Source organism: Phascolarctos cinereus, unplaced genomic scaffold (genome assembly GCF_003287225.1).
Source record: "Phascolarctos cinereus isolate Bilbo 61053 unplaced genomic scaffold, phaCin_HiC Scaffold_3;HRSCAF=262, whole genome shotgun sequence".
NCBI classification, from domain to species: domain Eukaryota; kingdom Metazoa; phylum Chordata; class Mammalia; order Diprotodontia; family Phascolarctidae; genus Phascolarctos; species Phascolarctos cinereus.
The window spans coordinates 194,936,804-194,948,950 of record NW_027555736.1 but is presented as its reverse complement, the minus strand read 5'-3'; positions in this window follow the sequence as shown (position 1 = coordinate 194,948,950).

The window sequence follows — 12,147 nt, the reverse complement described above, 5'->3', positions numbered from 1 at the left end:
CACGTACGAGTGTTTTTGTTTTGTTTTTTAAGTCTTGTTCAGTTTATTTGGATTTTTTAATTGGTTGGTTGATGGTTACTAAGTTTGTATTATATAAAATATAATTGCTCAGAAGGTTAAATCTGCTCAGATGCTTTGCTTTCCTTCCTAATCAAGTGGCAAAAATGATGCCTTTTGAGAATTGGTATTTATGTACTAGAATTGCTGTTGGTAAAGTCCTACCAGGGGCATGGGCTTTTTCCAGTAGAACACAATATAGAAGATGAATGAGGTCTTTCCTTTGACATGTTTAAAACTTGTTTGCCCCTTCTTGTGATTAATCTTCCTACGTACTTTACCAACTGGGTCATTTTCTATGCTAAATGGAACGTTTCAAAATTGGCATCTCAGTTTTTAAAGAAATTCTGGGCTTTTCTCAAAAATGTGTCGATTTTTGCAAATCCTGAGCTGAGAATCAGCTTAGGGGAGGGGGAAGAGAGGATGATCAGCAGCTAGAAATGAGTGCACGTTGGCCCTTCAGATACTCTGCCAGCCAGCCAGAAGATCTTGCATCTCAACACATACTGCATTCTTTGCTGCTTTTCTTGGAAACCCATGAGAGCACCCGGCTTGTGTGTCTTATCAGCTTCCAGGTATAGGCAACCCGCCCAGTCACTTCAAAAGAGAAACCAGAGAAAGGGTGGAGGGATGCGAGTAACACAATCCAGGATGCTACTGCTGGCTACAAAAGCTTTGCAGGTATGGCATCTGAAAAACGACTTGAACAACAACAATGGCGTATGATCACTTCCAGGTCACCTGGGCTTCCCACTGTGTTTCTCACAGTTCTTTTAAATCACTTCAGAACTGAAAATTAATAAGGGATAAATAAGGAAGCTTCCATAATTCGTCTCATCCCATACCCAAAGCTTTGTTGGCTCGTACTGTTCACGTAAACTTAAGTGAAAAGGAATTCAGTTGTACATTCTAAGTTCTAGACTGGCTAGTGAAGTCTCCTAAGAACACATGTTGTTTTTTTTAAGTGTCTGGTTATGATTCATTCCAAATCTTTCACGTTATTTTTGTTCAATACTTCAGTGGATCTGTGACCTTAGCACTGGGCTCCCTTTCTCCAGCAATCCTAGTTGCATCCTAAACATGCCCTCTTATCTTCCCACTTGCCCCACTCTTGTAGACTGATTCATCCTGGGTGAGTGCTGCCTATATTTTTTCATAATTTCTTCACAAAGGCTCTATACGACATGCTGAAAGACTTCCTTCATTCCTGGGGACAATGTAGACATTCTTTTCTTCTGCCCCTATAATAGCAATTTCTCTCACCACTGGAGAAGAAGGGGCCATGCCACCAAAACTTCCTGGTCCCTTTACATTACCATTCCAATGACAATCCAAGGGAAATTGAACAGAGTAATATCAGGCTCATAAAAAAATCCAGGTTTTTGCAGGGATTAAACATTTTTGGCTGTTTGGGGATATTTCTCACCATCCTAAGTCAATTTTATGATGGTTCAGCTCATATGATCCTGTCTCCATGGAATAAGGTAGCACAGGCATAATTAAAGCTATAAGAAGCTAGGATGAGAGGTCATTTCTAGATAAGAAGATAAGCCAGCTAAGAACATCATCAAAAGTCTCAAAGAAACTGCTCAACTCAACCAGAATTTATTAAATATGGGACCAGGCACGCGCAGCAGTAGAGTTACAAGGGTTACAAAGGTGAAAGAGGGGATGAAATTGACAGAGGGGTAATCTGTCAGCTGGTCAATAAGCCTTAATTAAGTACCTACTATGTGCCAAAGTGCTAGAAATGGAGATCAAAGACAAGGATAAAACAGGCCACGCAGTTGACTGAGAAGTGATGAATCTAAAATGCAGAAAGAAGCATAAATTTTCTGACATAGCTAAACTGGGAATTTGTTTTGCCAGATTATGTAGCTATTTATTGAAGCCTTGGGGGTTTTTATTTGTTTTTAATTTGCTCTATTGGGGGAAGTAGTGGGAGGGACAGATTACTTTTTTTAAAAAAGCTTGTTACAGGGCAGCTAGGTGGTACAGTAGACAGAGCACCAGCCCTGCAGTCAGGAAGACCCGAGTTCAAATCTGGCATCAGATACTTGACACTTACTAGCTGTGTGACCCTGGGCAAGTCACTTAACCCCATTGCCTAACCAAAACAAAAAAAAACTTGTTACCAGAAAAATTAAAAAAAATAAACTTTTTAAAATAAACTCTATGGTGGGGAGGCAGGGATAAAATACACAGATAGAAAATAAGAAATAATTTGATAAAGAAGACAGCACTATCAGGATCAGGAAAGGTTTCACGTTAGATGTTGTACTTTGTTTTGCCAAACTTTGTTTTGTTTTATTTTGTTTTAGGCAATTGGGGTTAAGTGACTTGCCCAGGGTCCCACAGCTAGTAAGTGTCAAGTGTTTGGTCTGAGGTTGGATTTGAACTCAGGTCCTCCTGACTTTAGGGCAGGTGCTCTATCCACTGTGCCACCTAGCTGCCCCATAAATCATTGTTTTTGTTTGTTTGTTTGTTTGTTTGAGCCAAACTTTGAAGAAAGCTGAATGCCTTAAGTGAGGCAGTGAGGTGGTACATTGGATAGAGTGCTGGGCCAGAAGTCAGGAAGACCTGAGTTCAAACCTGACTTCAGACACTTATTAGCTATATGACCCTGGGCAAGTCACTTACTCTGTTTGCCTCAGTTTCCTCATCTATAGAATGAGATAGAAAAGGAAATGGCAAACCACTCCAGTATCTTTGCCAAGAAAACCCCAAATGGAGTCACAAAGAGCTGGACACAACTGAAAAAACCAAACATAAAAGTATTTTAAGTAGCACAGATGAGAAGGGAATGAATGAGGTACAGCTCATGCAAGGTCACAAAGGAAGGAAATAGTACATTGTGTTCGGTGAACACTGAGTAGATCAGTTTGGCTGGAACATAGAAGATACAATGAGGAGTAATATGAAAGCAGGCTGGCAAGGTCCCAGTGAAGCGCTCAGGTTTTCTACCTATCATCTAGACAGCCACGTGGGGAAGTGGTAAGAGGGAGGAACCTAAAGTCAGGAAGACCTGATTTCAAGTTCAGACTTTGACATTTATTAGCTGTGTGACCCTAGCCAAGTCACTCAACTTTTGTCTGCTTCAGTTTCTTCATCTGTAAAATGGCAATGATAATGGCACCTATTTCCCAGGGCGGGTAGGAGGAATAAATGAGACAATATTTGCAAATCACTTTGTAAATGTGCTACATAAATGCTAGGTAGTTAATATGCTTTGCCAACACCATGTGACGAATCCATCTTCTTTTTTCTATCATACATTTCTCTGATAACATCTTTTACTCCATTCTTCTTCAAGGTTCCTCATGTGTCACAGCCTGCTAACACATACCATATGCCTCTTCTTGTCAGCTACATGACATTCATTTTCAGTTCTTCAAAGTGTTGTGTTGTACCAGGAGCAGCAATACTGTGCAATGATCATCAGCAAATGACTTAGCTGTTCTCAGCAGTACAATCATCCAAGACAGCTCTGAAGGGCTTAATGATGAAAAATGCTATCCACCTCCAGAGAAAGAACTGATGGAGTCTGAATGCAGATCGAAGCACACTTTTTTTTCACTTTTTTTTCATGTTTTCTTAGTCTGTGTTTTCTTTCACAGCGTGACTAATATGAAAATATGTTTTGCATGACTGCACATGTATAACCTATATCAAATTGCTTACCACCTCAGGGAGAAGGGAGAAAAAGAATGGAGGGAGAGAATTTGGAACTCAAAAAATTTTTACAGGAATGTTAAAAAATGTTTTTACATGCAATTGGGAAAAAAATAAAATATTTAAAAAACCAAGTGTTAAATTCTAGTGTTGTTTTAGTGTTTAGCACGTAGTAAGCATTTAATCAAAGCTTTTTCATTCGATTATACATGTCTTGGCAGTTGTACAACAACAGAAGTAAAACATTAACATTAGGAAAAGGAACCTTTCTTTCTGTGAGGAGTTTGGGGTCACTAAAGGAGCTTTGCTTTCCTTGAAGGTAATATAGCCCACCCTCCTCCTCCTCCACCTTATCTTGGACTCATTGTCCCAGGTCAATATTCTGATGGACATGTTCTATACGTTATCCATCTACCTACAAGTCATAATTTATGCCACAGATAGTGATCATTTATTTGGCCTTTCCCATGTGGACGTCAGGCCAAATTCTCCTGAGTGAATCTTCATCTCAAGCCTCTGTAACTGGAGTCCAGGATTTGATGTCATCTGCAAACAGAAGCAGCTGGAGGATGTTACCATCCATAGGGAATCTCTCTCCATCTTGGACTCTTAGTTGGAGCTATTTTACCCCAGCAGCCCACGCCTCTCCCTGTTTTATGACTCACCTGATGTTAATGCATAGTAGGGTTAGAAGCAACTAGGAGGTGAGGAAAGGGGAAAAAAAGTAGAAGACTTTATCTAGGAGTTAAATTTTGAAAAGGAGAAGAGATAGAGGGCAACAATTTAAGTAGATGGTGCAGTTTAAAGAATATTTTTGTTTGTTTTAAAGAATAGAATCAGCCTGGACAATGTTTGTAACCAGCAGAGAAAAAGTAAATAGTGGGGCAGCTAGATGGCGCAGTGGATAGAGCACCAGCCCTGAAGTCAGGAGGACCTCAGTTCAAATCCAGTCTTAGACCAAACACTTGACACTTACTAGCTGTGGGACCCTGGGCAAGTCACTTAACCCCAGTTGCCTAAAAGCTAAAAAAAATTTTAAAAAAGTAGATAGCAAAATGTTGAAAAGGAAAGAGAGAAGAAGTGACAGATAGGGGAAGCTTCTGGAAGAGACAAGTGGGCGTGAGATCAAGGTCACGAGTAAAGGGGGTGACCTGGGCCAGGAAAAGGACCACCTCTTCTCCAGAGATAGATACAAAAGAGGAGAGGTTAGGTAAAGATGTAGAGTGGTTTCAAGGAACAATACAACAGAGATGAGGAAACTCATGCTCATGAGGAAACTTCCCTTGTTGTATAACTGCAAGACATGTACAATTGAATGAAAAGGCTTTGATTAAATGCTCACGTTGTGCTTAACACTAGAATACAACACTTGGGTTTTTTTAATATTTCATTTTTTCTCAATTGCATGCAAAAACAATTTTTAACATTCCTGTAAAAATTTTTTGAGTTCCAAATTCTCTCCCTCCATTTTATCAGTCAAGGTGATCTATGATAAAGGAGGTGGTGGACATATTAAGGGACTGAAGGAGAGAGGAAAGTTTTTGGAAGAGCTTCTGAGGGGAGCATAATATAAAGACTGAGCAGGAAAAAATAAAAGGATTGGCATATAGCAATGAGGGCCCAAACAAAATGAGATAATATGAATTTGTAGTAAACCCAGTCAGCATGGTGGTATGACTTCCTCCAAGGGCTTTTGGCTACCAGCAAGTAGAAGTGAACAAATGGGGTGATGGTGGGGCAACTAGGTGGCACAGTAGATAGAGCCTTGGCCCTGGAGTCAGGAGGACCTGCGTTCAAATCCAGCCTCAGACACATTATACTCACTAGCTGTGTGACTCTGGGCAAGTCACTTAACCCCAATTGCCTCACATTAAAAAAAAAAGTGGGGTGATGGGTGTGAACAAGTTTTAAGAATAAGAAAGCAAGGGATTTAGAGGTGGAGGACAATAAAGCACTGAAAAACATCATGGCATTCTGTTCATGTACAACACTGTCTGGTAATGTATTGATTTTCCAAGAAGTAGAAAAATGAATTAAGGCCACCATGTCATTTCAAAGGTCAAAAGAGCACAGTGCCCAGCACCAGATCAAATGCCAGATTTACCAACTATCGGTGCCTTCCAGTCTTTTCTGTACGGCTTGGGGACTATGAGAACTATTACTGAGACCACAACTGACTTCCTGAGCAAAGTCAACAGTGTCACTGAATAGAAAACAACAAGACAAGGTCATCAACAGAAGTGTTGAAACAGATCCATTCTACCAGGATTAGAGAAATACTTTTGCAATGTAATTACCCTGGGATAGACAGTCACAAAATAAAACTGCTGTAGGGTAATATTAAGTTCAAGTTAATAGCTTCTTGCATAAGAGAGTGGCATGTTGCTAGGGGAAGGGGCAGGGTCTGGCAGGTAAGGCTTGTAGGTTTCTTTGGAGAATAATAAGTACCTTAAAGTAGCACCAAGGAAGGTTATTCCATTTGGATATTTGTCTTTTGACTTGAAACTTCTTCCCCAAAAAGAAAGGGGTGCTTTGTTCACCCCTAAATGACCTGTGAGCATAGACTAAATACCTCATTTCACGTGTGGTTTTTCAGTTGTGTCCAACTCTTCATGACCCCATTTGGGATTCTCTTGGCAAAGGTACTGGAGTGGCTTGCCATTTCTTTCTCTAGTTCATTTGGCAGATAAAGAAACTGAGGCAACAGGATTAAGTGACTTTCCGAGGGTCCCACAGCTAAGTATCTGAGAACAGATTTGAACTCAGGAAGATGAGTTTTCTTTAATTTCAGGCCTGGCATTCTGTGTACGCACTGCACCACAAAGCTACCCTACATCTGTAAAACATTAAATTCTACACCCCACTGAAACCCTGGCATACACAGACAGTCACTCCTAAAAGCAAATAGTGAACCAAAACAACAGAATTGCATTAAATATGGGGCAATGTGGCTCAATGATTTTGTTAGCACATCTGTTCTAATTTTCTTTTTAAGTGACCATCCCATAATTCCCCCATGAGCTATAACAGAGCTAGGGCTGGAATCCAGATCTCCTGATTTTCAGCCTAGGGATTTTTCCATGACACCACAAAAGAAGAGAAGAGAAATAAAGCTCAGGAAACTTAATATATAAGCGAACAAGCACTACCCATGAAATCAAAGACAGTAAATCTGAACTTTACCTATTTGCATTTCATTGTAGTTGAGCAACCAGTAAGGAAGACAGGACTTCTGATGAACCAAAAGTCAGAAAATATAAAAGAAAAGACACACACAAAAAAAAAAGAAAAAGAAAAACACAAAAATTAAGTTCTTGATGAAATTTAATGCTTAAGGTATGGGATGCCCCATGATATCCACATGTTGAGCTTGAGAATTTGAAGAAACATAAAAGTACTGGAAAAGTATTCAAAGAAACAAAAATATGGTTCAGCTCAATGGAAATAAGAGGAAGGCCATGTCCTTAGGGAAATGATTGAACTAATTTAAGTTCAAGAGGAATAGATCTATAGATAACAGACAGAAGAATATTACAGTTAGAAGGGACCTGAGTGATCACTAAATCCAATCTTCCCACTTTACACATGAAGATACTGATATCCAAAGAGATTGACTAAGGTTCATTACAGTCCAACAACTGACTGAATAGCAATAAAGTTCTGTTGGTAAAAACAGAAACAATCCCAGACAAGAAACAATGCCGCACATATGGAACCTATGAGGGCATCCTCCCAGAATGCCTGGCTTTGGCCATGCCATTTTAAGAGTCCCATGGTTTTTCCATAGTTTTTGACAACACAATCTTAATGAGAAATTGAAGACGGTCCAGAGGACAGCAACACAAATTATTAGAAGGATGGAAAACTGGACCTATGAGGCAAGATTTTAAAAACAACAACAACAACAACTGAGAGTAGGCTCATGAATCCTGAGCAAGCTGATGGGTAACGAAATAACAGTTTCTAAGTATGTGAAGAGTTAGCATAGAGGAAGGATTTTGCACATGATCAGCCATTTTCCATCTTCACTGGAAGGAGACAGAGCAGTTCAATTTAACAAATATTCATTAACTGCCTACTGGTTTTGAGGAACTAGGTATTGGGGATATGAGGATGAAATGAGATATAGTCCCTGACCTCAAAGAACTCACAATATGAAAGTGGGATTAAAGTACAGCAAAGAACAGAACTGTTAGATATTATTATAGGATGTAGTAAGTTCTTCTAGTGCAGAGGTGGAGAACCAGACAATCTTTGGCCTCAAGGGCACAAACAGCCCTCTAGGTCCTCAAGTCCAGTCCTTTGACTGAATTCAAACTTCACAGAACAAATCCCCTTAATAAAAGAATTTGTTCTGTAAAACTTGGACTCAGTCAAAAAGCCACACTTAAGGACCTAGAAGGCCACATGTGACCCTGAGGCCACAAGTTCCTCACCCCTGTTCTAGTGTATACTTTTAGAAGGCAAGGATTATTTTTGTCCTTTTTATAATTCTAAAAGTACCAACAAAAATTAGGCATTGAAAATTTGTTGAATTTATTTGACTTAGTAAATGTTTTCTGAAGACGAGTTCATTTTTTTATAAAGCTATGAAACAAATTCTACAAGTAGTCTTTGAATGTCTGAACCTGAATTAGATGCTATCTGAACTACATTAGGATGGGCAGACAGTGTCTTTCTTTGAGAAGTTTATAATACAGTCAGGAACATAAGAGCCCCCATTGCTAAGCCTCTGTGCTATCACTCTATAGCAAAATGACTAGTGGGCTAGACTTGACCTCTTGCCTGCTTTTATATTTGGTTTTTTGTAAGTACAATGAAAGGTTATTTAAAAATATAAAAAACCATTCTTAGCTGGTAGATTCTACAAAAATAGACTGCTACCATAGTTTGCTGACCCATACTGAGTATATCATACAGTCTTACACTTGATCGATCATTTACTGGTTTGTATTATTATCTAAATGCTTCAAGCACATAAACAGCATGGCATGTTGGGTCAAGTGTTAGAGTCAGGAAGAAATTAGTTTGAACTTTACTTTTAACGTTTACTATCTGTGTGAACTTAGGCAAGCTATTTCACCTAATTAAACCTTGATTTCCTCCTTTGTAAAATGAGGTTGATGATGGCTCCCTCTTCCCAGGGCTGTTGTAAGAACCAAAACCATAAGCAAAGTGCCTGGCAAACCTCACTGCTCAGTATAAATATCAGTTATTATTACCCCTTTGGCCAGGCAATGGGAGGTTGCTAGTGTGCCTTCTAGGGTCGATCTGGTCAAAGTGTAAGCACTTTAGGAGTATTCATGGGGGCAGCTAGGTGGCACAATGGATAGAGCTCTGGCCTTGGAGTTAGATGAAGCTGAGTTCAGATACTTGACACTTACTAGCTGTGTGACCCTGGGCAAGTCACTTAACCCTGACTGCCTCATCAAAAAGCAAGGGGGGGAAAAAAGTACTCATGGATTGACCAGATGTGCAGCAACCAAGGAGTAATGACAGGCAGCCTGTGGGTATAGGTGGGACAGTAACCCAACTCTAGTCAAAACTGCTGAGGGGTTGAGTCAGTGAGATAATGTCACTGGAAAATCATTAGGAATGCCAACACGACAAAATTACAGTCAAGGACCATATCTCATTTTATCTTCATATCCCCAGCATCTAGTTCCTCAAAAACAGGAGGCATTTAATGAATTATTTGTTCAATTGAATTACTATGTCTCTTCCCAGTGAAGATGGAAAATGGTTGGCCATGTCTTAAGTGCTTCCTTTATAATTCTTCATATACTGAGAAACTGTTATTTACTCACCCATTGGCGTGCTCTGGATTCACAAGCCTACTCCCATTTGCTGTTGGTGGTGGTGGTATTGTTTTTAAAATCTCACCTCATAGGACCAGTTTTCCATCCTTCTAATAATTTATGTTTACCCTCTGGACCAGTGAAAAATCTTCAGAAATAGGTCACTAACAGAATGTGGGGGCAAAAAGAGAGAAAGAAATGAAAAATTAACTCCAAAGATTTGACTGAACCTGGAGACCACATAGCATGGAAAAGTTGAAAGCAAGTGCTTTAGGGCTTAGCACAGTGCCTGGCACATAACAGGCACGGAACAAATGTTCATTGATTGATTGCTTTGAGGGAAGATGACAAGGTCGATTTATGGTTTGTTGAACTTCAGGTCTGTATTAACCATTTGTTTTGAACAAGACTTGAGAATTATTTGGGGCAAGGAATTCCTAGTGAGGAAGTTACTGTTACCAAATATATCAGTACCTGCTCTGCAACTTTAACTCCTAAAGCTATGCCTGGAACACAGTGAGAGACCCAATGACTCGCCTAGGGTTATACACCCAGTTTGCAATAGAGGCAGACTTGAACAGAGACCTTCCTGACCCCAGGCCACCTCTCTGTCTACTATACCATTCTGTCTCAAAGTAATAAAAATATTTTTTTTGTCGTTCAGTCATTTCTGTTGTGTCCAACGCTTCATGACCTCATTTGGGATTTCATGGCAAAGATACTGGAATGGTTTGTCATTTACTTCTCCAGCTAATTTTACAGATGAGGAAACCGAGGCACACAAGATTAAGTGACTTACTCAGGGTCACACAGCTGGTAAAGAATCTGAGGCCAAATTTGAGCCCCAGAACAGGAGTCTTCCTGATTTCAGGCCTGGCACTTTATCCACCTAGCTGACCCGAGAACAAGGGTGACCAAAAGATGAACATCCTTGGACAGAACCCATGAAATGGCTAAGATCAACTAGTTGAATCAAAAGGCCCTCTATGGGTGACATCCACATGAATATAATTAGCAATGTGTCAACACAAAAACCAAAAAAAAAAAACCCTAAACAAAATGGCCAAATCAAGTGGATTTGCTCATAGAAATGGAGTGATTTACGATAGTAATTCAGCATAAAGTCATTGCCACTACAAATTACAAAAAACTCATCTTTAAGGAGTCCTGACATTGATACTTAACTGTGCAATGAAACGGTGGAAGCTACATCATATCACTGTGGCTTGCAAAAATTTAGTATCTACTAGATACCTTGAGAAACACAATTAGGCAACTAGAATTATACTCCAGAATCCCATATCCTTTATAAGCCAACAGATGACAGATATCCATATTACAAATTCATGCCTGAAAATACAACTGAAATTTCAACAAATAAATTGCTCTAACATGAGATCATCCTAAAAGACAGGGCCACTTCTCAAAACCACCCAGATACTAAGAATGTTCCATAAAAACATAAGAGAAATGTTTTTTAATAGATGTCTATGGTTGTTCTGAGTACTCAGTCTCCAAGCTATGTGGTATGAAAAGCTTTCAAAATATAGAGAGGCAGCAGTCGTTTGAGAACAGAATCAAATACGTGTCATCCCCATTATCCCTTCTGCTACTGGAGTTATCTGAAAAATGCTTTCAGTGAACCTAAAGACAATAAGCTTACAACACAATATTTTTATTTAGTTACGATAATCAGGCTTTTTATATACATGTGTAATAATTCACAGAACATTAACCATAAAAATAACATCAGTATAGTATACATGTCTCAGAACCATTTCTATCTGAGCACCATCAAAAAAAAAAAGATGAGAACAACATATTGACGTCACTGAATCTACAGATGACCTTCCACTCAAAAACTCTTATTCAATTACAAAAAGCGGTCACTTTTTCCACTTACTCAATAACCCACAGATTAAATATTAAGAATTAACATAAAGGAATTATGATTTGTCCTTAGAATTTTTCTATCCAAACCACATCAACAAAAAGGGTAGAAGAAAAAAAGATGATGATAATGACTCACAATGATACAGTGCTTTAATGTTTAACACAGGTACTACAAGTGTTATTGACAACATTTTAAAGGTGATAAAACTAAGGCTCTGAGAGCTTTAGCAGTCTCTAAGACAAGGAGAAAGGTGATAAGTTAGTAATGGTGATGTAATTTGAGATTGATCAAATTAGCAGTTGAAGAATGAGAATAGGTAAACATTCTAAGAGAGTGAGCCAGAAGAATAAGACTAGACAGCCAATGAATTGATCCTCAGTGGGCGTTACTGTTAAAGGATTTGTGGAAAGAAAGAAACCAGGAAGGAAATAGAATAATCAAATGTAAGAATGATAATTAGGAAAGAACCAAGCTAAGACATACTAGGGAGAAGAAAGCTTTAAGAATTAGCTCTACTGGAGCAGCTAGGTGGTGCAGTGCATACAGGCACCGGCCCTGGATTCAGGAGGACCTGAGTTCAAATCTGGCCTCAGACACATAATACTTACTAGCTTGTGTGACCCTAGGCAAGTCACTTAATCCATTGCCTAGCAAAAAAAAAAATTAGCTCTATCTTTAAGAGTAAAATAGATAGCCAAATCTCTTGAGTAAAGTATTCCTAGAGGC